General features: G+C 40.8%; 1 protein-coding gene across 1 annotated transcript in view; it reads left to right on the plus strand.

The window, feature by feature from the left end:
• The window catches only part of DNER (delta/notch like EGF repeat containing), a 362,737-nt gene that overhangs the window by 207,595 nt on the left and 134,136 nt on the right, over positions 1 to 21,006 (plus strand). The gene's annotated exons all lie outside the window — the stretch shown is intronic.

Genomic DNA, 21,006 nt, shown 5'->3' on the forward strand with positions numbered 1-21,006 from the left:
TCAAAACAAATAAACAAAAAGTATATATACCTCAAAAGATACCTCCACATTACTAGAATTCTATTCAGTCGTTAGTAATCAGTCCAGCCCATCATGTTGCATGAATGTCTCCCAGGCTGTGGACACTGGGTTTCAGGGTTCCTTTTTATCTCATGTGGTCCAAAAGCAGAAGCGGTCTTGGCAAACATGTATTGGACCCTTTCAGGCATCTGTTATAATTGAGCTTCTGAGACAATGTCATCTCTTGCTCTGAGAATCTTTCGAGATGAGAGTGCATTCCATTTATTTATTCCCTTATCCTCAGCTACTATTTCTCCTTTTTTCTCCATTGTCATTTATTTTTACTCAACTTTTCCACCTCTGGAAGGGACACTGGGTTTGGCCACTGTGCTGGTTCAGATTGCTGGTAACAATGCTAGTCTAGCAAGGGCCTCCCCTCTACTCCCATTCACCTAGGGTAAGGTTGCATAGGCTCTGAACTAGTGAGCCATTTTTACCACACAGGCAATATAGCTATATTCACTCTTAGCTCCAGTTTGGCCAGTTAGGGTCAAAGCATAACCTACCCCCATTAAGCCCTTAGGAATTCTGACATAAGGTTTAAACACATAGTTACAGGTTTTTGTTTAGAAATCATCTCCGCTTCTAGCACCTGCAGTTGCAGCCCTGGTGCAAGGACCATTGTTATCAGGGAGAGGAAGAAAAATAATTATTTTGGGGGTAACTTGGGAAAGAAAGAAACAAATTATAGTTGTTATACTAGTGTACTCTCTACCTTGGCAAGAGTTGCTTAATCATACCAGCATCCTCCCCACCCCCTCTCCCCAAGATCAACCAGAGAAACAGAAATATCTAATGGGGATGCCCCTTTAATCCCATTCATATTCAGTGTGAGCACACACCTGCGATGCCAGGTAAGCCAGCCCTGCGTACCATCTCCCTGTTTCAGACAACCATTGTTTCAGTTGCCTGTCCTATATCTCTGTCAAACTGTTACTCTAAGGAGGATAGCTCTCTACCCATTGCTGGATGTTATGGGCTGTACAGTGTATTTGATGGTCAGAAGAAATGAAAAGCATCCAAATCCATGTAATATCTTCTGTTTCTTGTATTTTTGTTTCTGTTATGGCACTCTGAGCATTTGCATCTTCCACGGGGTAAGAAAAGTCCACTCCAGAGTCAGCGTCTATTCCCGTCAAGACCCATTTGTGGCTCTCCAGGCTACCAACATCAGTCCCACTCACCAGCTATGTTCAGGGCCTTCCCTTCCCCACAGACAATCTGCCCCATAGCCGTCGGCAGCCTCTGTCTCTCTTATTGACAAACAGTACAGTTCTGGCATTACGTACTCAAGGAGGGTGCAAGAGGAACGTGTCTAGATTCAGCCCATCTCTGTGCTGCTGCAGTGCCCCCACATCCCATATCCATCCATTTCATGGACTCCGGTGGCCCCCTCAAGGGAGCACCTGGGAATGTCTGCTTGTTGATTCCAGTTGCCTTCTGAACCTGGAAGAGAGTTCTTCTGATGGCACTGACTGGTTCTACTTTAATGCACCCCTCAAATCTTCATGGGGCTGTGCTCTGTATGGGTTTCCTTTTGATAGGCCAGGTTTCCACTGCCTTCTTGCCTGAGTATATGGCCAGGCCGTTGGTCACTTCCCAGTGAGTCAGTAAAAACCCAAACACAGGGGCTTCCACCACTGGTAATTCTTCCATTACTCTTAGAAAAACAGCATGCAATTCAGCTCACTGAGCAGATCCATTTTTACCTTCTTTGATCAAAGTGGTAGCTTTCCAAACAGGATATTGTCCATTCACTTTGGAACTGCTGTCTGTAAGCCAGGCAGCTCCTTCTTGGTTAACTGGGAGCTGCTGAACATTCTTGAACCAATTATTTTTCCATAGGAAAAGAGCATTTTCTTTGTGGAGGAACTATTTATAATTAATTAGTACCAATTAACCTCCAAAGCACCAGATAAACACACAAAAATCTTTGAACAGAGGGGATTGTGTCTTCCTTTTGAAAATGTATCCCACTGTGCTCTGATTATTACAAGTTTGATCATGCAAAATTATTTTGTTTTATGAATGAATTAATTCAAACTATGTTGTTGTTACCAGAGAACAAAAACTCTTAACAAAGTCTCTTCACAGGGGCATTGTTATCTTGATACAATGCTTATTTCTCTTGAGAGGAGCATGTTTCTTGGTAAGGGAAAATATTTTCAGCAAAGAAACTGCAGCTCCAAATTTGCTAATATTTTTGACATTTTTCCTTTAATTTCTATGTCAAGTGCCAGTACGAAAAGAATGTTTTAGTTATGGGTAATCTAGAAATGCATAAATATGGCAGGTTGGGTTTTGAATTGGTTAGTTTTCTTTCTTTTTCTTTGTTTTTTAACCTCACATACATATCATTTCTTTGTGGTGAGAACACTTAAAATCCACTTTCTTAGCAATTTTCAAGGATATAATACATGATTACAAACTGTAGTCACGGTATTGTGCAATAGATCCCTGGATACCTTCCTCATGTCTGAGATTTTGTATCCTTTGACCCAACTAGGTACTCTTTTAAATCTCTCCAATCCTGTCCTCCTCTCCTCCCACTTTCCTGGTAGTCACATTCTCTCTACTTCTATGAGTTTGCCTGTTCTAGATTCATCATGTAGGTGGTATCACATAGCATTTGCCCTTCTGTGTCTGGCTTATTTCCCTTAGCACAATATCCTCCAAGTTCATTCATGTTGCAGATGACACAATTTTCTTTTTTTGAAAACCAAACATCATATGTTTTAACTCCTAAGTGGGAGCTAAGCTCTGAGGATGTAAATAAAGGCATAAGAATAATATAGTGGACTCTGGGGACTTGGGGGAAAGGATGGGAGGGGGGTGAGGAATAAAAAGACTACAAATCGGGTACAATGTATACTGCTTGGGTGATGAGAGCATCAAAATCTTACAAATCACCACTGAAGAACTTATTCATATAATCATGACACCATCTGTTCCCCAAAACCTACGGAAATTTTTAAAAGGCTGGTATTCTATTGTGTATACATACACATTCCTTTTTTCACTTACCTGTTGATGAACACTTAGACCGAATCTATATCTTGACTATTATAAATAATGCTGCAATGAACATGACAGTGCAAATATCACCTCAAAATACTGATTTCAATTCCTTTGGATATGTGCTCAGTAGTGAGATTGCTGAATTGTACAGTAGTTCTGTTTTAGTTTTTTGAGGAACCTAAATATTGGTTTTCACAATAGTTACACTAATTTGCATCCCCAACAGTGTTCAAGAGTCCCTTTTTCTCCACATTCTTACCAACACATATTATCTTTTGTCGTTTTGATAATAGCCATTCTGACAGGTGTGACTTGATATCTCATTGTGGTTTTAATTTGCACTTTCCTGATGATCAGTGATGTTGAGCCTTGTTTAATATACCTATTGGCCATTTGTATGTCTTTCTCTAGAAAGTCTATCCAGGCTCATTTGTTTTCTTGCTATTGAGTTGTTTGAATATTTAGAATAGCAATTCCTTATCAGACATATCATTTGCAAGTATTTTCTCTCATTTGGTAGGTTGTCTTTTCACTCTGTTGGTTGCTTCTTTTGCTGTGAAGAAGCTTTTTAGTTTGATGTAGTCCTGTTTGCCTATTTTTGCTTTTGTTACCTGTCCTTTTGGGGTTATATCCAAAAAAAATCTTTGCACAGACCAATGTCATGGGACTCTTCTCCCATTTTTTTTTCTGTTTAAGTTTCAGGGCAGATATTTAAGTTTTTAAATTGATGTTTTGCATATGATATGAAATCAGAGTCTAATTTCATTCTTTTGCATGTGGATGTCCAGTTTTTCCACCACCATTTATTTTAGAGATTGTCCTGTCCCCATTTTATGTTCTTGACATCGTTGTTGAGAATCAAGTGACTGTAACATAGATTTATTTCTAGGCTCTCTGTTGTGTTCCATTAGTGTATGCGTTTGTTTTCATGCCAGTACCATGCTGTTTTGATTGCTATAGTTTTGTAGTATATTTTGAAATCAGGTAGTGTGATGATTCCAGCTTTGCTCATTTTACTCCAGATTGATTTTAGCTATTTGGAGTCTTTTGTGGTTCCATACAAATTTTAGAATTATTTTTTTCTATTTCTGTGGAAGATGTCTTTGGAATTTTTATTTGTTTTTTGTTTGGTTTTAATTGTATTTTAGGTTCTGGGGTACATGAGCAGATCATGCAGGATTGTTGCATAGGTACATACATGGCAAGGTGGTTTGCTGTCTTCATCCCCCCATCACCTATATCTGGTATTTCTCTGCTCGTTATCCCTCCCCACCCTCCCCACCCCTGCTGTCCCTCCCTCAGCACCCCCAACTGACTGCAGTATGTAATGCTCCCCTTCCTGTGTCCACGTGTTCTAATTGTTCAACACCTGCCTATGAGTGATCACCTGTGGTGTTTGGTTTTCTGTTCTTGTGTCAGTTTGCTGAGAATGATGGTTTCCAGATTTGTCCATGTCCCTGTGAAGGACATGAACTCATCATTTTTTATGGTTGTGTAGTATTCTATGGTATATATGTGCCACATTTTCTTTATCAAGTCTATTGTTGATGGACATTTGGGTTGGTTCCAGGTCTTTGCTATTGTAAACAGTGCTACAATGGACATACATGTGCACGTGTCTTTACAATAGAATAATTTATAATTCTTTGGGTATATACCCAGTAATGGGATTGCTGGGTCAAATGGTATTTCTATTTCTAGGTCCTTGAGGAATCGCCACACTGTCTACCACAATGGTTGCACTAATTTGCACTCCCACCAACAGTGTAAAAGTGTTCCTATTTCTCCACATCCTCTCCAGCATTTATTGTCTCCAGATTTTTTAATGATTGCTATTCTAACTGGTGTGAGATGGTATTTCAATGTGGTTTTGATTTGCATTCCTCTAATGACCAGTAATGATGAGCATTTTTTCATATGTTTTTTGACCTCATAGATGTCTTCTTTTGTAAAGTGTCTGTTCATATCCTTTGCCCAATTTTGAATGGATTTTTTTTTTTTTTTTTTTTGTAAATCTGTTTTAGTTCTTTGTAGATTCTGGATATTAGCCCTTTGTCAAATGCATAGATTGCAAACATTTTTTTCCATTCTGTTGGTTGCCAGTTGGCTCTAATGATTGTTTCCTTTGCTGTACAGACGCTCTGGAGTTTAATTAGATCCCATTTGTCTATTTTGGCTTTTGTTGCCATTGCTTTTGGTGTTTTAGCCATGAAGTCCTTGCCTATGCCTATGTCCTGAATGGTTTTGCTTAGGTTTTCTTCTAGGGTTTTTATGGTATTAGGTCTTATGTTTAAGTTTTTAATCCATCTGGAGTTAATTTTAGTGTAAGGTGTCAGGAAGGGGTCCAGTTTCTGCTTTCTGCACATTGCTAGCCAGTTTTCTCAACATCATTTTTTAAACAGGGAATCCTTGCCCCATTGCTTGTTTTTGTCAGGTTTGTCAAAGATCAGATGATTGTAAATGTGTGGTGTTGCTTCTGAGGCCTCTGTTCTGTTCCATTGGTCAATGTCTCTGTTTTGGTACCAGTACCATGCCGTTTTGATTACTGTAGCCTTGTAGTATAGTTTGAAGTCAGGCAGCATGATACCTCCAGCTTTGTTCTTTTTGCTTAGGATTGTGTTGGCTATGCGGGCTCTCTTTTGGTTCCATATGAAGTTTGAAGTAGGTTTTTCCAGTTCTGTGAAGTAGGTTTTTCCAGTTCTGGTCATTGGTACCTTGATGGGGATAGTGTTGAATCTATAAATTACTTTGGGCAGTATGACCATTTTCACAATATTGATTCTTCCCAACCATGAACATGGAATGTTTTTCCATCTGTTTGTATCCTCTCTTATTTCCTTGAGCAGTGGTTTGTAGTTCTCCTTGAAGAAGTCCTTCACATCCTTTGTTAGTTGTATTCCTAGGTATTTTATTCTCTTTGTAGCAATTGTGAATGGGAGGTCACTTTTGATTTGGCTCTCTGTTTGTCTGTTATTGGTGTATAGAAATGCTTGTGATTCCTGCACATTGATTTTGTATCCTGAGACTGCTGAAGTTGATTATCAGTTTCATGAGATTTTGGGCTGAGACAATGGGGTTTTCTAAATATACAGTCATGTCATCTGCAATTAGAGACAATTTGGTGTCCTCTTTTCTTAATTGAATATCCTTTATTTCTTTTTCTTGCCTGATTGCTCTGGCTAGAACTTCCAATCCTATATCGAATAGGAGTGGTGAGAGAGGGCATCCTTGTCTAGTGCCAGTTTTCAAAGGGAATGCTTCCAGTTTTTGCCCATTCAGTATGATATTGGCTGTGGGCTTGTCATAAATAGCTTTTATTATTTTGTGGTAGGTACCATCGATACCTAGTTTATTGAGGGTTTTTAGCATAAAGGGCTGTTGAATTTTGTTGAAGACCTTCTCTGCATCTATTGAGATAATCATGTAGTTTTTGTTTTTGGTTCTGTTTATGTGATGGATTACATTTATAGACTTGCGTATATTGAACCAGCCTTGCATCCCTGGGATGAATCCTACTTGATCATGATGAATAAGCTTTTTGATTAACTGTTGCATTCTGTTTGCCAGTATGTTATAGAAGATTTTTACATTGATGTTCATCATGGATATTGGCCTGAAGTTTTCTTTTTTTTGTTGTGTCTGCCCAGTTTTGGTATTAGGTTTATATTGGTCTCATAAAATGAGTTGAGGAGGATTCCCTCTTTGTATATTGTTTGGAACAGTTTCAGAATGAATGATACCAGCTCTTCTTTATACGTCTGGTAGAATTCAGCTGTAAACCCATCTGGACCTGGACTTTTTTTAGGTGGTAGGCTATTAATTGCTGCCTCAACTTCAGCCCTTGTTATTGGTCTGTTCAGGGTTTCAACTTCTTCCTGGTTTAGTCTTGGGAGAGTGCAAGTGTCCAGGAATTTATCCATTTCTTCCAGATTTACTGGTTTGTGTGCATAGCGTTGTTTGTAGTAATCTCTGATGGTAGTTTGTATTTCTGTGGAATCAGTGGTCATATCCCCTTTGTTGTTTTTTGTTGCATCTATTTGATTCTTCTCTCTTTTCTTTTTTATCAGTCTGGTTAGTGATCTATTTATTTTGTTGATCTTTTCAAAAAACCAGCTCCTGGATTTGCTGATTTTTTGAAGGGTTTTTGTGTGTGTGTGTGTGTGTGTGTGTCTTTATCTCCTTCAGTTCTGCTCTGATCTTAGTTATTTCTTGATTTCTGCTAGCTTTTGAGTTTCTTTGATCTTGCTCCTCTGACTCTTTCAGTTATGAAGATAGGGTGTCAATTTTAGATCTTTCCTTGCTCCTCATGTGGGCATTTATTGCTATGAATTTCCCTCTAGATACTGCTTTAAATGTGTCCCAGAGATTCTAGTATGTTGTGTCTTCGTTCTTGTTGGTTTTGAAGAACATCTTTATTTCTGCCTTCATTTCATTGTTTATCCAGTCAACATTCAGGAGCCAGTTGTTCAGTTTCCATGAAGTTGTGCAGTTCTGTATTAGTTTCTTAATTCTGAGTTCTAATTTGATTGCACTGTGGTCTGAGAGACTGTTTGTTATGATTTCCATTCTTGTTCATTTGCTGAGGAGTGATTTACTTCCAATTATGTGGTCAATTTTAGAGTAAGTGTGATGTGGTGCTGAGAAGAATATATATTCTGTGGATTTGGGGTGGAGAGTTCTATAAATGTCTATTAAGTTTGCTTGGTCCAGATCTGCATTCAAGTCATGGATTTCCCTGTTAATTTTCTGTCTCGTTGATCTTTCTAATATTGACAGTGGAATGTTAAAGTCTCCCACTATTTTTGTGCAGGAGTCTAAGTCTCTTTGTAGGTCATTAAGAACTTACTTTATGTATCTGGATGCTCCTGTATTGGGTGCATTTATATTTAGAATAGTTAGCTCTTCTTGTTGTATTGATCCTTTTACCATTATGTAATGCCCTTCTTTGCCTCTTTTGATTTTTGTTGGTTTAAAATCTCTTTTATCAGAGACTAGGATTGCCACCCTTGCTTTTTTATTTTGCTCTCCATTTGCTTGGTAAATCTTCTTCCATCCCTTTATTTTGAGTCTATGTGTGTCTTTGCACATGAGGTGGGTCTCCTGAATACAGCACACCACTGGTTCTTGGCTTTTTATCCAATTTGCCAGTTTATATCTTTTTACTGGGGCATTTTGTCCATTTACATTTAATGTTAATATTATTAAGTGTGAATTTGATCCTACCATTTTATTACTGGTTGTTTGTTTTGCCCTTTGGTTGGCATAATTTCTTCATTGCGTCATTGGTCTTTACCATTAGCTTCTTTTTTGCAGTGGCTAGTACTGGTTTTTCCTTTCTGTGTTTAGTGCTTCCTTCAGGAGCCTCTTGTAAGGCAGGTCTGGTAGTGACAAAATCTCTCAGCAATTGCTTGTCCATAAAGGATTTTATTTCTCCATCACTTATGAAGCTTAGTTTGGCTGGATATGAAATTCTGGGTTGAAAGTTCTTTTCTTTAAGGATGTTGAATATTGGCCCCCATTCTCTTCTGGCTTGTAAGGTTTCTGCCAAGAGATTTGCTGTGAGTCTGATGACCTTCCCTTTGTGGGTGACCTCACCTTTCTGGCTGCCTTTAGTATTTTTTCCTTCGTTTCAACCCTGGTAAATCTGACGATTATGTGCTTTGGGGTTGCTCTTCTAGAGGAGTATCATTGTGGTGTTCTCTGTATTTCCTGTATTTGAATGTTGGCCTGCCTTGCTAGGTTGGGGAAGTTCTCTTGGATAATATCCTGAAGAGTGTTTTCCAGCTTGGATTCATTCTCCCCATCATCTTCTGGTACACTGATCAAGCATAGATTAGGTATTTTCACATAATCCCATATTTCTTGAAGGCTTTGTTCATTTCTTTTTGCTCTTTGTTTTCTTTTCTTGCCTTCTCATTTTATTTCATTGAGTTGATCTTCAATCTCTGATATCCTTTCTTCTGCTTGATCTATTCAGCTATTGAAACTTGTGTATGCTTCTAGAAGTTCTTGTGCTGTATTTTTCAGCTCCATCAAGTCATTTATGTCCTTCTCTAAGCTGGTTATTCTAGTTAGCATTTCTTCTAATCTTTTTTCAAGGTTTTTAGTTTCTTTGCATTGGGATAGAACATGTTCCTTTAACTCAGAGTAGTTTGTTATTACCCATCGTCTGAAGCCTGCTTCTGTTTTTGTAGGAATTTCATTGAATCTGTAGATTGCTTCAGATAAAGTGAACATTTGAACAATATTAACTCTTCCATTCCATGAACACAGGACATCTTTCTATTTATTTTTGTCTTCTTCAATTTTTTATCAGCATTTTATAGTTTTAATGTATAGACATTTCCCCTACTTGATTTAATGTATTTCTAAGTATTTTATTTTGTAGTTACTATAAAGGAAACTGTTTACTTCATTTATTTTTAGGTAGTTCATTGTTAGTGTACAGAAATGCTACTGCCTTTTGTATGTTGATTTTGTGTACTGCAAATTTACTGAATTTATTTATTAATTGTAGCAGTCCTTTTGTGGGGTTTTAAAGAGTGTCTGTATGTAAGGTTATGTCATCAGCAAACAGTCTAACTTCTACTTTTCTGATTTGGATGCCTTTTATTTCTTGTTCTTGCCTAATTGCTCTGGCTAGTATATTCAGTTCTATGTTGAATAAAAGTGGTAAGATTGCGCCACTCATTCCTGATCCTAGAGGAAAATCTTTCAACTGTTTACTACTGAGTATGATGTTAGCTTTGGACTTGTCATATATGGCCTTTATTGTGTTGAAATACATTCCTTCTATGCCTAGTTTGTTAAGAGCTTTTATTATGAAAGGATGCTAAGTTTGGTCAAATGCTTTTTCTGCATCTATTGAGTTGATCATGTGGTTTTTGTCCTTCATTCTTTTAAGGTAATGTGTCATTTATTGATTTACATATGTTGATTCTTCCTTGCATCCCATGGATAAATCACACTTGATTGTGGTGAATGATTCTGTTAATGTGGTATTAAATTCAGTTTGCTAGTGCTTGGTGTTTTTTTTTATAATTTTTTTCTTCTATGTTTATCAGGGACATTGACCTGTAATTTTATTTTGTTATAGTATCCTTGTCTGGTTTTGGTGTCAGGATAACACTGGCTTTGTATTAATAAAATGAATTTGGAAATATTCTCTTCTCTTCCATATTTTAGAAGGATCAGAGGTGGAATGCTGTGGACTGAATTATGCCCCTTTAAAATTGGGCTATATTCTTTATTTTTTGAATTTAATTTTTTTTTTTTTTGAGATGGAGTCTGGCTCTGACACCAAGGCTGGAGTGCAGTGGCATGAGCTCAGCTCATTACAACCTCTGTCTCCCAGATTCGAGTGATTCTCCTGCCTCAGCCTCCAAAATAGCTGGGATTACAGGTGCCCGCCACCATGCCTGGCTAATTTTTTTGTTGTATTTTTTTTTTAAGCAGAGATGGGGTTTTGCCTTGTTGGCCAGGCTGGTCTCAAACTCTTAATGTCAGGTGATCCATCCACCTCGTCCTCCCAAAGTGCTGGGATTACAGGCATGACACACTGTGCCCAGCCCTTTATTTGTTTCCCATGGAGCTCTAATATCATACTATTCGATTCAGAACAAGTTTCCTGGAGAGGTTCATGTAGCTTATTGCCTGAAGTTACATGAATCCTAAGTGCCAGAGTCAGGTACAAACCTGGTACTATCTGTCTTAGAATCTAGACCCTTACCTGTTCCACTTGGCCACAGCTTCTAATTCAGTGGTTTAAATCCTGCTGCCACTGGGCTCCTTGGGAAGATTATATAACCTCTCTGGGCCTGCTTCTCCATTGCTGCAGAGAAACTAGAACAACCCACATCACAGCTGGTTATAAGTGTTGAAGGAATGTAAGCACCTGGTCAGTTGTCACTCCATATACCCAACACCTAGCCTGGATCCTGGCACATACTAAGTGCTCAATAAAGATTTGTTGAATGAATGAATGGGTGAATAAAATGAGATACAATTCTATATGTGCCATACAGGTTTATGGTAGGGGCTCAATTCTCTTATTTCTTCTTCCTCTTCTGTCTCTTGGCTTCTCCCTGTAGCACATGTATAATCTGTAGCTGGCTTGAGGGCAGCAACAATTCGGTTACTCTTGAGTTTTCCATTATATCAGTGCCAAGCCCTGTGCCTTACACATAGTAAATACACAATGCATGATTAAGTTGAAATTTAACTTCTTTATCAGGATTTATTGATATTTTATAAGAGGCTTCTAATTCCAAGAATAGAATTTTCCCTCAAAGGAGCTATTTCTTTTTCAGAAAAGAATAGCTGTGATACATGTTCAGAACCACCACTGCCAAAATATTATTAGCATTATGCAAAGCATTTTTCAACTTCAAAGCACTACACTGTTCCTACTAATTGGTGATTTCAGCCTATTTTTAAACACTCGTTATTTCTGAGGTGACGAGAATGCTGTTGCGTGTGTTCCCACCCCACATTTACTCTTTTGCACACGGACTGAGTGTCGGTGCCTTTGCGTTGTTGGTTTGAAATGAGCCACCTCCTGCTGGAAACAAATCCTGATTAGAATTTTCATGAGTCCCCAAACCCAGCCTTTTTCACTTCAAGAAGTGAGTGAATTAGCAGATCATGAATGCAGGTTTTAAAAACTGGGTTAGGCTGGGCATGATGGCTCACGTCTCTAATCCCAGTGCTTTGGGAAGCTGAGGCAGGAGAATCACTTGAGGCTATGAGTTTGAGACCAGTCTTGGCAACATAGTGAAACCCTGTCTCTACAAAAAATAATAATAATAAAAAAAACTTATCTGGGCATGGTGGTATGTGCCTGCATTTGTAGGTGTTTTGGGAGCTGTAGCGGGAGGATAGCTTGAACCCAGGAGTTTGAGGCTGCCGTTAACTATGATTGTGCTACTGCACTCCAACCTGGGTGACAGACTGAGGCCTCCATCTCAAAAATAAATAAATAAGTAAAAAATGAGTTAGTTCTGAGTTTTAGACTGGCAGAAATCTCAGAACTTGCCTCTGTGTGAAGCATGGAAGCAACATTGACTCCATAAGGCTGTGGGACTTGACCAAGGTCACAAAGCTCATGGGGGAAACTGGGATGCAGGTGCCTTCACATGGGGCCCATCTTTGAGTCAAAGAATGTGTTTCACGGCAATATATGAATGGCTTGTGAATTTTCCATTAGTTATGAATAGAGTGGAAGGTATGGGCATTTCTCATGGTCTATGAATGTACTGCCCCAGTGTCATTCATCCTGTCTCAGAACCAGACAGTGCACCCCTTGGGGCTCAGGAAGACAAAACAAAACTAGTGACACGGTACATCAGGGCTTCACGCTACCCGCTTCTACCTACTGGTTGTGTGACCTTGTGTGATCTCCTAACCTTTCTTAAATCCTTCTGGTTTCCTCATCTTTAAAATAAGGAGTTGTAGTAAGGCTAATTCATTCAACAGTTATTTACTGAATGTGTACTATGTGCCAGGCATTTTTCTGGGTGCTGAGAATACAGCTGAGGACAAAGCAAAGTCCCTATGCTCATGGAAGTCATATTTCAGTGAAGAAGATGACTACACGATACAGATATGCATTTGGTCTGTGTATACAGCGTATGTGTGTGTATGTTTGCATATATGTATTTGTGTGTGTGTAATCATGGCAAAAATGGGAAAAATGGGAAAGTTGTTCTGAAGAGAATACTTAAGATTGTGGCTGAACAACCATTTGATAAGAGATCAAGGGTGTGATTCATGGATTTAATCAGTCATCTCAGCAGAAGCCAGAAATTGAGATGGGATTTTGCCATCAAAGACACTATCAGTTTGAACTGCAGGGGAAGGAGAAAGTAGAGGCAGAATGAAGGAAGGCTGTCAAACATCATGGAGTGATAGGTGCTGTGAAGAAAAAATAAAACAGGGGAAAGGGATGAAGAAGAATGGGAATAGGATTGTAGATAGATTGACTAGGTAAAGCCTCCCAGAAGGAGAAATGTTTGTGAAGAGGCTGAATAAAATGAACTTGTAAACAATGTGACTATCAGGGGAATAGTATTGCAGGCAGAGGGAATAGTTATATGCTATGCACATGTGCTATGATCTGTGTTTGTATTTCCCTAAAATTCATATGTTGAAACCTAATCACCAAGATGACTGCATTAGAAGGTGGAGTCTTTGGGATGTAATTGGGTCATGAGAGCTTCACCTCATGAATGGGATTAACACCCTCATGAAAGAGGGCCCAGAGAGCTGCCTGCTTTTTCTGCCATGTGAGGGCACATCGAAGCTGCTCTCTGTGAGGAATGGCTCCTCACCAAACACTGAATCTGCCTGCACCTTGTAAATTTCCTAGTGTAAGGTATTTTGCTCTAGGACCCTGAACGGACCAAGATAATGTACAAAGGTCCTGACATAGGAGTACACCCAGCGTGTTTGAAAAGCTGGAGCACAGTGCGTCAGAGAACCAGCAATGAGACCTGAGCAAGCTGAGAAGGAACCTGGATCTGGCCACAAAGGAAGGACAAGGAGCTCAGTCTGAGAGTGACGGGAAGCCACTGAGGGCATGAACTGGGCTGGGCCATTGGATTTTCCTCTTAAAGGATCACTGAGGAGTCTGGGGAAGAGTAAACATAGGACAAATTGGAAAACCCATTAGGAGGCTATTGTTTCAAATATATGTATTTATCAGGTGAGAGATAAGGGCAACTTGACCTCTGTGATGCTAGAAGTAGTGAGACGTTTTGGATTTGGGATATATTTGAAGGTACAGCTGATGACGCCTCCTGGTGTGCTGAGGTATGAGTGGAAGTGGGAAGTCGTGGATGACTCCAAAGTTAATTTGAAGATACAATCCACATATCATTAAGTTTACAATTCAGTGCTTTTTAGTGTAGTCATAGAGTTGTGCGTCATCACCATGATCAGTTTTAGAACATTTTATAACTCCCGAGAGAAGCCCTGTACTCTTTAGTTATCACTCTGTGACCCTACCATCCTCCCCACCCCCAGCCCCAGGCAACCGCTCATCTACATTTATTTATTCTGGACATTTTATAGGTAAGTCCAAGTATATGATGTGTAGTTTTGTGGCTGGTGTCTTTAATTTAGCATGTTTTCAAGGTTCATCCGGGTTACACCATGTATAACTGCATTCCTTTTTACGCCCGAGTAATATTCCATTGCATGGATGCACCATGTTTTGTTTATCCCCTTATCTGCTGACAGACACTTGGAGTATTTCCACCTTTTGGCTATTGTGAATAATGCTGCTCAGACACTAAGATGCTTACCCTGCTGTACTCCCTCTTCAGTTTTCCTCCAGGATCATGTGCTTCTAACCTTGTCTCCCTCTTTCTGCCATATTCCCTGTCCCTCTCTGCTTCTTGTTCACAAGGATTCTCCAGCCTTCTCTATCTTAAAACCAGTCCTGCAAACAAGCAATAATTTGGAAATTCCTTGATGTTGCTTCCGTATATCCACCTCCTCCACGTCCTCCTCCTTTGTCTCTTGCTCGTCCTCCTCTTCTCTTCTTTCATCTTGCCCTCCCCTTTCCTCTCCCCTTCTTTCTCTTCCACCCTCTCTTCTTCGTTACTGCCACATATTGGTCCATCCTGAACTCATTTTCTACCCACTCCCTCGCGCTGCTTTTCTCTCTGTATCATAAGAGTGCTTTTGCTTCTCCAAGGTCATCAGTGGTGCCCTTCTCACCAGCTTCCAATGCTCCTTCCTAATTCTTATCCTGCTGACGTTGGTGATTTTTCAGAAGCCTTCTGACCTGGCTTCCAGAGCACTGCACTGCGCCCGCTCTCCTGAGACCTCTCCCACTGCCTCCTTCCTCTCCTCCCTTTTCAGGTGCTGTCCTCTGCCTTGGGTGGCAATGGCTCCTGAGCCATCACCTCGAGGTGGATGGCTTCCCGACTCCCCTTCATGCCCAGCCTCTCACCTCAGCACTTTGCCTGGACCAGGCACCAATATGTTTGCCACCACCGCCGACGACTCTTCCTCCTCCTTCTTCTCCTCCCCCTCTTCCTCCTCCCCCTCCTTCCTTTCCTCCCCCTCCCATCCTGCCCCCTGCCCCCAGTCATGGTGCCATGGTGCTGACCTCTCTCTGCCTTCTTCTGATCCCACACTTGCATTCCAGCCTGGCCTTCTCGTGCATCTCTAGTTTCTATCAGCGGTGCCATCATCTCCCTTCACACTCAGGCTGGAAGCTCAGCGATTATCCTCACCGCCCTCATCTCAGTGATCTTTGGAGCACCACCAAGTTTCCTCTATTTATGATGAGTCTCCATCTGCCCTGGCTCTTCCTCTTCCATCACCAATGCCCTGATGCAAGCTGTTGGCATCTGCCGCCTGGGTGATTGCACCCTCCCCACAGGCCATGCTGCCTTGCTCACAGCTGCTGATGTGATACTCACGAAGCCAGGAGCTGGCTGACCACAAAGCCCAGCTGGGCCGGGAGGCCACGTCGCCCGAGTGCAATGCCTGCTCCCACTACTCATTTATCTTGTGAGCTTGGGGAAGTTACTTAATCTTCCTGGGTCTTAGTTGTCTATCTGTAAATTGGGCATGGGCATGATGGCATTCAATGTGCCAAAATCCAATGATGGTGAAGATTAAATGAGGTGATACATGTAGTGTGCTCAGAAAGTGACCTGGCGCATAATAAGCCCTCAACAAATGTCAGCTGTTGTTATTGTTGTTGAGATTGGCAAGCCCTGCACAGAGCCCAATCACCACTTCCTTGGCCAGAGATTTGGCTTTAGCTCTTTCTGCATCTCCTGCTCTGGGGAGCCAAGTTGGAGCAAAGACCACAGGAAATCCAGGCCTGAGTGGGCCACTTCCTGCCCACTGTGTCTGGCCTCAGGGCTGGCCTTGGTTGGCCCTCACAGTCTTTTCAAATTAGCTTCATTGAAAGGAAAGAAAGAACACATATGAGGAAAGAGTAGGGGTGGGGTTGGAGTCTGCAGTCCTGGGGTAATTCCAGGCTGAGCCACTCACCAACGCTAATTAGCTCCTCTGAGCCCAAGTTTTCTTATCTAGGAAATGGAATGATGGTGTTGACTTTGTAAAAGAAAATACACACACAAGAACACACACAAAGCACACAACACACATGTGCATGCATACATAAACACATGTGCACACATGCACACAACACACAAACATAAAACACATATACACACATATACAAATGCAATACACACACAGTGCACACATGCACACAGACATGCATACACAGACATCTATCCCCACACACACTGGCACAGAATCAGTGAGCCACCAAAGGCGCTTCTTTGTAGCCTCTAAACAAAGATGAGAAGGATTGGAGCTTTCATTCTTCTGATTTCTTCTCCAAAGGTGTTGCTCACTCCCCATCCCATACCCAGTTTCAACATCCCTTTTGGAGTTCCCTCATTTTGTCTAGACCAGAACACCTGCTCCCAGGGAGAAGGGAGGAGAGACCTGAAGTGCTCCGCCGAAATGACAGTGAGTGGGAAAAGGAAGAGACCAATATACAACATTGCCATGTCTGTACTCTGTGCAGAAACCTTTGAAGATGCTGCATCAGTGATCCCCAACTTTTTGGTGCGTGGACTGGGGGCCCTAGCCCAGCCTTGTTCCCCTGGCACATCAGTGAGGGCAGCCTGGGCACTGCCATGCACATGTGCCTCCCCTGGGACCATTCTTCTGCTCATTCACTCAGTAGGCTGTTTCATGGGAATGTGTCTCATCTCCTCATCTGGAGCCTAAGCTCCCTGAGGTAGGAACTGCTCCTGAACTTCTTTTAGATTCCCCAAATGTGGGTTTTCACTCATAAAAAAATTCTTTCTGAAGAGGGAATGAATACCTTCTCTAGAGTTTGATTTACTATAAACTTAGAACTCAACACATGCGCTCACACACACACACACACACACACACACACACACGGACACTTTAAGTCAATCCCCTAACTTGTGCATCTCATGGCATCAAATCTTATCTAATGTTTTCTTCCTTTTGATTTCAACTTCTCAGGAGTAACCGTCAGGACATACTTAATGAAATAAACGTATTGAATTATCTTCCCCTTTGGAATCACCAGATTAAAAGATATAGCTGGCCTGTATCAATATTGTACTTTATTATTTGAGAGCTAGAGAAATTGAATAAAAGGAATTATATTAGAGTGATACATGGTGCTTACGCAGTTATTAGTTTACTATATAATGAGTGTTCATAGTGTTCCTGGCTCTGTGCTAGAGGCTGGCACAAAAATAATCAATACCTGCCCTTAAAGAATAGGGAAGTAGATGTGTAAAGAATGCAGTGACAGTTGCAGTAATTGAGTCTAAGAACTCCCACTCATAAAAAGAAAAAAAACATGTTGACAGTGCAATCACTAAAGGCTTTTTGATGTCATATAATATTCGACTCTCACCCATGGGCCTCTGTAATTTGCATTATATGTGCAATTCTCAAATGAATAATATTAATATTTGGTGTTAAAAGACTGCTTGCTCCAAATTTTCCAGATAGTGGTTCTCAAACTTTAGCATGTACCTTGTATTAGTATCACCTATAGGACTTCTTAAACCTCAAATTGCCAGGCCCCACCCCCAGGATTTCTGCTGCAGTAAGTCTGGGATAATTAAGGTCAATTTGCATTTGTAATGAGTTCCCAGGCAGTAATGATGCTGCTGATCTGGGAACCACATTTTGAGAACCACTGCTCTAAATTGCCTGTATAAAAACTGAGAGATCCAACAATATTGGCATATTGCTTTGCAGTTTTAAAATCCATCAATTCTTCATTCACTCAAAAAATATTGAGCCACCTAAGATGTGCCAAGCATGGTGTAAGCTCTTGTGGATTAAAGGGTACACTCCATAGAAATAGTACCTGCTGCCTGGAGTCATTATAATCATTGTCTTTCTTTCCTTCATGAGGGAAATGAAGGTCAAAGTCAACCCTTAATGAGCTCACTTAGCTGACTGGTGCATCACCATCCCAGACCTTCCTCTCCCTAAGCCACCATCCTTTCCACTGTGCCTCTTGTCTTTTGTTAGATGTGGTTACTTTTTTCCCCAACCTTAAGATTAATTTTTCTAATTCTGCTGAATGTCAGCTTTCTGTCAAGCTTTTTTTTGGGTACATTCCCATTTTAATTATATTTTACTGATTGTCTTTCATAGATGGGCTTCATATATCTTCCTTTGCCTTTGGTTTTTAAATCATATTTTTCTTGGTCCAGATGTGTTTGTCTTTCTCCTGCCAGCAAATCTTACTAGTTTTTTTCTGTGCAATAATTTCTGCCTCCCGACTTTAAAATAGGATGCCTCTGAGACCGAACATCTTGATGGTGCACTATTTATTCCCACTATTTATTTCTTGCCTCAGTGCTAATATTAGGCACTGCATCTCAGCAGCCACGGCTTAGGCCCTGTTACTGGCTGCTCAGATCCCCCCAGGGTGAGAGCTGAGACTGGTGGGTTCTCTTGGTAGCATCAGCTTTCAGTCCAAATCCAACAGCCTCACCTCACTGCACAGGTCAGTCTATTAAAAGACCAGGAGCGTTAAAAATAGCTCTCACCACCGTTTCCACCATGGGAGTCTTCAGAGCAGCTCTCCAAAGAAACAACTAGACTCTGCCTCAGAGTGCCAAAGCAACATAGAAGAATATTTTTTTATTTCAGTAGAGAAATCATGAAGTAAACATCATACACAAAAACAACCATGCAGGGAAGGAGAATGTTTTAATAAATACCCACAACTGATTGATCGCCTTGTTCTTCATAGTCTGGCTCATTTAGCCAACTTCACTTACGACAAGGTACTTTGCCGTTGACCTCTGGAAGATTTTCTTCATTTGAAGGGTACAGGTGGTGTAGATAATGATATATGGGTGGTGGGGGGATTTTTATGTTGGAAGTCAAAAGATACCACTCAGGTGGTATGCTGTCAAGATTCACAGGGACACTTAGCCATCACTCTCTCCAGATTGAATATATTTTAAATTATATTTTATACTTAAATACGAAATAGTATAAAATCAAACACTCCAAGTCTATATTAGACCAAATGTAATCTGTTAACGCCCACTAATGGATGCATTTCCTTAAAGTGTCTGGTCACCTTCTGCCTTTTGTCTTTTTAAGAATTTGCTCCCTGCCACGCTTTGCTTCCTATTTCAGGGACTATATTTTCCCTAACATCATTGCTCATGGTCAGACTCTTTAAAAGCATGAAGCCTGACTTGAGAGCTCTCCCAGCTGTGCCATATGTCCTCAAAGGGCATCCTTACCACACATATATCCCGAGTCACAACTTTTCTTCTTTCTTTGTTATGCTACAGTGTTCTTCAAAGGAACAATGAAATCTCTGCAATTTCCTAAAAGGAGAGGTCAGTATTTTCAAGTCATCTGTTTTTTTTTTTTTGTTTGTTTTTTGTTTTTTTTTGAGACGGAGTTTCACTCTTGTTACCCAGGCTGGAGTGCAATGGCGCCATCTCGGCTCACCGCAACCTCCGCCTCCTGGGTTCAGGCAATTCTCCTGCCTCAGCCTCCTGTGTAGCTGGGATTACAGGCACGCGCCACCATGCCCAGCTAATTTTTTTGTATTTTTAGTAGAGACAGGGTTTCACCATGTTGACCAGGATGGTCTCGATCTCTTGACCTCGTGATCCACCCGCCTCGGCCTCCCAAAGTGCTGGGATTACAGGCGTGAGCCACTGCGCCCGGCCCAAGTCATCTGTTTTTGAATGAATTATTTTACTTACTCATAGAATCTCACAATTATAAATTCCTCAGGTTCTTAGGGCTCTGAATCAATTTATTTTACAATGGCCTTGACTCTGCTAGGAATTATAAATATTCCTAAGAATGCTGATTTTTAAAAATGTTCTGAAGGTGCTGTTTCTCTGCTTTGTCAAAGAGCAGTTTCTGTTGAAGGGAAGATAAGAGGCTTTGAAACCAAAACAAAGGTTTAGAGTCTGAAGGACTAAGGTTCCATTGACCTAAACTGGGGCTTCCCATCCTTGGTGATCAGGACATTTTGGCCTGGATGATTCTTTGTTGTAGGGGACTGTCTTGTGTATTATAGAATGTTCAGCAGCATCCCTGGTTCCATCTTCTAGATGCCAGTCACATCTTCAGAGGTATGACAATAAATAGTCTCCTGACATTACCAGTGGCACCTGGGAAAAGAATTACCCCAGTCAAGAACCACTGACCTAAGGAATTAAGTCTGAATATGGGCTGCTGAACAACAACAAAATGAAGAGCTCTGCTTCAGCCTTGTTGATTTGCTGTATTGCAGAGACCCGTGGGAGGTGCTGAATGCTAGCTGGAGACGTGAGATTGAAGTTCAGGAGAGGGCAGTGCAATGCTCTACTGATCTCGGTCTGCCTGGAAAGGGAGGGGACCTTTAGCAGGGCAGTTGCTCATTGCAGTGTTTCCAGAGTTAGACATACAGACCACGAGGGCACCAAGGTGATTTTTGATGGCAGATATTTGAGATAACGGTGTTTTTACTTTAATAGCTCTGAATTTATTTTGATGTGCATTAGGAAAACGAGCAGCTAGCACATTGTACCCAGGCCATTCTCCATATTATTGCTTAGGGGGAGGCTAAATCTAAGTTGAAAGATAATTGATTTTGGGACAAAAATTTTAAGCAAGTAGATCCACTCCTTCAACAAATAATTGTGCAGGAAATGTTTAAATTTGGAGGGTCCAGAGATTAACAAGGCAGAGAAAGTCCTGATTCTCAGGCAGTTTATGTTCTCGGAAGGAAACCAATAAAGAAAATTAGCTCAGGTAATGATAAGTGTAGTGTGATGAGCACACAGGAGCCCTGGGGGCACCACAGGGGCCTGCAAGGATAAAGCCCTGCTCCCATGGGTCGCCTTCTGGGTGGGGAGTTAACAAGTA

The sequence above is a fragment of the Aotus nancymaae genome, unplaced genomic scaffold (genome assembly GCF_030222135.1).
Source record: "Aotus nancymaae isolate 86718 unplaced genomic scaffold, 86718_ANA_hifiasm-v0.15.2.pri h1tg000008l, whole genome shotgun sequence".
NCBI classification, from domain to species: domain Eukaryota; kingdom Metazoa; phylum Chordata; class Mammalia; order Primates; family Aotidae; genus Aotus; species Aotus nancymaae.